Source organism: Lepisosteus oculatus, chromosome 11 (assembly GCF_040954835.1).
Source record: "Lepisosteus oculatus isolate fLepOcu1 chromosome 11, fLepOcu1.hap2, whole genome shotgun sequence".
In the NCBI taxonomy this organism is placed as follows: domain Eukaryota; kingdom Metazoa; phylum Chordata; class Actinopteri; order Semionotiformes; family Lepisosteidae; genus Lepisosteus; species Lepisosteus oculatus.
The window spans coordinates 26,268,082-26,273,726 of record NC_090706.1 but is presented as its reverse complement, the minus strand read 5'-3'; the positions used below and the strand labels follow the sequence as shown (position 1 = coordinate 26,273,726).

General features: G+C 35.1%; 1 protein-coding gene across 4 annotated transcripts in view; it reads right to left on the bottom strand.

Annotated features, from left to right (window-relative positions):
* Positions 1-5,645, bottom strand: part of LOC102694607 (gamma-aminobutyric acid type A receptor subunit beta2) — an 88,911-nt gene that overhangs the window by 55,185 nt on the left and 28,081 nt on the right. The window lies entirely within an intron of this gene.

Here is a 5,645-nt window from a genome sequence, read left to right as displayed (position 1 = left end):
CAACAACACATCTACGGCAATGAATGGGTTTCTTATAAAGACAGTCATTTTCAGAGGACAGAGCTTCCAGTATTATAGCATAATAGCAGTTAAACTATCCTTTTATTGTAATGAGATGAAAGTGCTACTCCAAGGTGTCCAGCCATTTCTTTTTTGTTCCTGCAGTTTCTCAGCTAGCTGCATAGAGTACATGTTTTCATTTTACTCAAAAATTTCTCAAATCCTTGCAGACCTTTTAATGATAATGGGATTTTCCCTTGTTTGCCTTCAGTTCAAGCCTTGCTTGAGATCAGGGCTTATGTCCAATAATCCAATGTTACATTAACACACATTTTGAAAAAGATACATGTTGAAAAGTGTAATTCTTCACTTCTCTTTTTTACTTATTCAATATACTTATTCAAGTTACACTGACTTTTAAATAAGGCATTTCAGCTAATGACAGAAAGAGAATATATAAGATACAAAATTAATTTACACCCTAAACAGGTGCAATTTTCTTTTTAAAACTTTGTTAACTCAGTCCTATCAGAGCACATTTAAACAGCCATAATTAGCTGAAATGACACCCTTTAACTCCTTTTAATAACACTGTCTGAACAGCAGAATAATTTGGTGAAAACTATTCGGAAGTATTTCAGGAATATCTCCAAGAAGTGCTAATTGTCATTCATACCATTTTATTTTGATGCTAATGAGTGACTATTTATAGAAGATCTGTTAGAAGCTTTTTGACACAATTGATATGAAATCTGAAAAAAAACAAGAAAAACTATGAAAGTGCAGTCAATAGCATTGCATTAATATTTTTCATATACTTGTAGAAGAATAATGCTGAATGTCACACAGTTATCATAAAATAGAGATTTAATTTTGTATTCATAACTTTTACCAGCATGATCAATACACATCATCATAAAAGCCCCAAAAGAATGTATTTTATATATTCTGTTCGTGATATACAGTTGACCTGGTAGAAACAGAGGATATTTTATGTAACACACAAAGTGGTATGTTAAGTGAAATCAATAAATAATTAAATTGGTAAGTAAAAGCAACTAGCAGTTTCAGTTTACTAATATGGAATCATCATAAATCAGAACAATTTACAAATCTAATAAAGTTATATTATAATCATTACTGCATTGCATAGAGCAAAGTCATATTTGTTAAAAATAATTAATTGAATTCTAGAAAACAAGAGATACGTTTATTCACACATAAGTCTTCCTTTAAAAATTAATCAAAACTAATCTACAGTAACATTCTGCTCTTTGGACGTGCAAAGGAAGCTTCCATAAACCCAACAGAGGAATGTTTTTTGACTGTTCCTTATCTGTTGAATCATATCATACAGTATGCCTGCAAAGTCTGCCACTCGCCACTCTTCCACCTGCAAAGCATATCTCCTTTAAAACCATTTTTTTCTATTACTGAAGCCGGGAAATTAGTTCATACATTTATGTCCTCAAGGTTAGAATACGGCAATAGATAGATAAGACTTTATTAATCCCGTAGGGAAACTGATGTGTTACAGCAGTCCAGCCCAAGACAAGCAAAAAGACATCAGAATAGTTATAAAACAAAAGACAGTAAAATAAGTATAAAATAAATAAATTAAAAATAAATACATAGGTGTGTGCAAAATGTGATGATCATAGTCACTGTAAAAACAATAAAATATGTGCAAAATGTGCATTGGTTTAATCAGACTGATTGTCCAAAAAGTACAATGGAGCAAACATGCTGTCCATAGACGAGCAAATGAAGGGCTAACAGTCCTAGCCTAGGGCAGTGTTATACACCCTGACAGCCCCCGGGAGGAAAGACCTGCGGAAACGTTCCCTTGAACACCTGGAGCAGTCTGTTGCTAAAAGTGCTTCGCTGCCCAGTTAGAGTCCCATGAAGCGGATGAGAGGTGTTGTTCATGATGGCTGTGAGCTTGGTCAGCATTCTCCTCTCATCCACCACCTCCATGGGGTCAAGGCTCATCCCCAACACAGAGCCAGCCTTCAAGTTTATTGAGCCTATTTGCATCTTTTGTCATGATGCTGCTGCCCCAGCACACAACAGCGTAGAAGATGGCCGCTGCCATCTATGATTAATAAAAAATGTGTATCAGTGTTCCACACACACCAAAGGACCTGAGCCTCCTGAGAAAATAGAGTCGGCTCTGACCTTTTTTATACAGGGCGTCAGTGTTACCACACCACTCCAGCTTATCATCCAGGTGTACCCCTAAGTACTTGTAGGACTGTACCCCCTCTATGTCCTCACCCTGGGTGGAAACAGGGTTCAGCAGAGACTTATTCCTTCGGAAGTCCAAGATCATTTCTTTGGTCTTGCTGGTGTTAAGATGAACATGGTTAAGATGACACCACTCCACAAAGTTAGTAATCAAGTTCCTATATTCCTCCTCCCTCCCCTCTCTAATACACCCCACAATTGCAGAGTCATCCGAAAACTTCTGCAGATGACATGTCTCAGAGGTGTACCTGAAGTCAGAGGTGTAAAAGGTGAATAGGAATGGAGCAAGGACAGTCCCCTGTGGAGCCCCAGTACAACAAGGCAATGCCTTGTTAGTTGGTTCATCCAAGAAATTATTTCAGAGGCTGCAGTTCTGTATGTCCAGACTTGGTCAGAATACCGACAAAGAGTAAAAAATCTGAACATATTTCTCTTGAACTGAAAAACCTGACCTGGTTACCAATCTCTTAGAGGATAGATTTTAAAATTCTCTCTTTCACCCATGAGGTATTGTATGACTTGTCTCCTGTGTAGCTTCAAGAGCTACTATCTCCACACGTAAACTCTTGCTCACTTAGTTTGACTGAAACAAGGTTCCTTTATGTTCCAGTGACTCCACACATTGGAGGATTGGCATTTTCAGTAGTAGCCTTTGTCTTTTCATTTATAATTCATATAAAGTGCCTTGAGAATGCTATGGTTTGATGGCTCTATACTAATTGACTGATTGATAATTGGATGATATCCATAAACCTACTGTATGTACAAAATGCTGAATTAATTTCCATTTCAGTGTCCATTATTAGCACATTTAAAGCTACTGGTATTGTATGGTGTTCAAGAAGAGGATGCACATGGATCTTATCACTAAGGGCCATGACACACACGTCTTGCCTCCAAAAAGGCAACACAGATCGTAAATATACACTTCCATCTTCAGGATGCAAAACCTTCATTAATGTGTAATTTATAGCAGGGTTGCAAGAAAGAAGACTTTTCTGAGGGTGAACCATAAAACGAGGTAACTGAAATTTGCCAAACATTTTGAAACTATGTCTTATGATCAGATAAAATGAAGACGTACCTTTTTGGACATGCTCATCTGCATTAAAAAGATTTAAATGTGTTCATAAAACACTTTTTGTGAATTATTGTGGGGGTTTGTTGTGTTTTGGCATTTTTGGGGTTTTGGAGCTGTTGTCAAGATCAGAGAAATCATTAAAATCCACCATGTACAGTACCATTACATTTTGGACAGACACATGGTTCTTTCTGTTAAATGACATTCCAGCATGATAATGGTCCTAAGCATAGATCCAAATTGACAAAGTAAATAGTTAACTGCACACATAATATTCTCAGCTGGTCATCTCAATATCCAGACTTCAATCCAATTGACATTAGTAATTCTAACACAAGACAGAAGTTCACTAATGGAAACAAAAGGGTGTAATGTATTTAGAGCAATTCTTCATGAAGGAATGTTCATTACCTTCCACTATGAAGTTCCAGAATGTCATAGCGCTACAGAAGATGTCTAGTCAGTGTAATCTGTGCCAGAGGACGATTTGAGACATACTATCTACATGGGAGTGAATAAATGTGATCCCTTTGTGATCCCTCTTATTTGTTTTCAGTACTATTATTTATGTTACACATGATTTTGCTCTTCACAATACTATCACTATACTATCAACATTGTTGTATAAAACTGAGAATGTCAAAGCAAGAAATCCAATGAGTAACTATTTCTATTATTTGATGATATTTAATGGAATGATTCATGGGCAAAAACCTCCAACAGAATACCTGATATGCTTGGTTAAACCAAGTCTTAATGTCCCATATGCCTACTTAATTTATTCAAACTTTGAGACATGATAAGATACTGTATAAACTTTTTCCAGAAAGGACAGAATTTATAAATGAAACACGTTGGTCTCACATTGTTACATACCAGCTGATTATGAGCATAGATACCATTTACCCCTTTGTTAACAGAGATTCTTCATTAAAGGAAATAAGTTAAAAAAATGTCAGATATTAAATTCTACATTAGACTTTTAGAAAAACATCACTCACACCCAGATACTGGCCTGTAACATAATTTCAATTTTTTGTTTGTTGGGTAATGTTTTAGAAGCAATGAAAATAATGAAATTCTGAAAATCATGTGATTTCAGTCACAACTAAAATTTTGTTGTGTAAACACTCTACAGTGAGTAGATCCACAATAGTCAAGCAAAACATTCCAAAATGTAAACTAAATCCAATAAAACCATGATGTAGTAAAGTAAGCAAATTAAGAGGATATGGTACAATACAGTATATTAAAAAAATATATAGTCATTGTAGTTTCTGTAATACCAAAAAAGAACAAATTTTCTGCTAAAGATTCATCTTGAGTTTCATGAATATTATCCAATAAACAGGCATTCTCCAAGCTTTAGAGCAAATCCTTATTTCTAAAAATGTAAACTGTGGATAGCTAAAGCAGGCTAAATATATGATCTGTAATGCTATGTACTAAGAAAGAAGCCTGAATGGAATTTTCTGAAATTTACTCATCAGCTTCTGCTGATTCTTGTAGCTCACATGTAGGTCAAAGTTTGTTTTGTTGAAATTGGAGAACAGAATATGTATAGTTAAGCTAAAATAGAAGCATATCTCCCTAAAGATGATCTTTAGGGGAGATACTTAGGTAGAAGAGTGGAAACGAACACCCCTGGGAATAACAAAACTTCAATAGAACTAGTAATTAAGTGATAATATCTAAATTCAAGGAGTTTCAAAAACACAATGCTTGAGATGGAAGCTACTTCAGTAAATTGCGATTATGATGTATTTGGAATTACAGAAACATTGTTAATGGAGCGTAATGGCGAAGAATCCAACAAATATACACCATTCCAGAGGGAGATGCAAGACAGAAGAGATGGAAGTGCAGCACTATAAATCAGAAAGAATTCAGACACAAGAAGTCAAAGTCTTCAAGGGTATTGAAACCTTTGAGGCTATCAGATGATATTATTGTATAAAAAAGATTAGTGTTAGGAATTTGCTAGAGACTGACAAATTTAGACATTAATTATGTTATGGTCTTACAAGATGAAATCAGGAATGTGTGTATAAAGGAGTGGTTATCATGGGAAATATTACTTTTATTAACATAGGAAACCAAAAGGAAAAGGAAGTGGTAGACATGTATAATGATTGCTTTCTTACTCAGCGTGTCAGAACATCTACTAAAAGGGATGCCCGTTTTGATCGAGTCTTTCAAAAAAACCCAAAACAGAATAAGGAAATCAGTGCTGAGTGATTCATTAGGCAATGATGATTGAAAGATTTTCAATTGTTTCAAAAAGATTTTCAAAATGTTTGAAAGATTTTAAAGTATG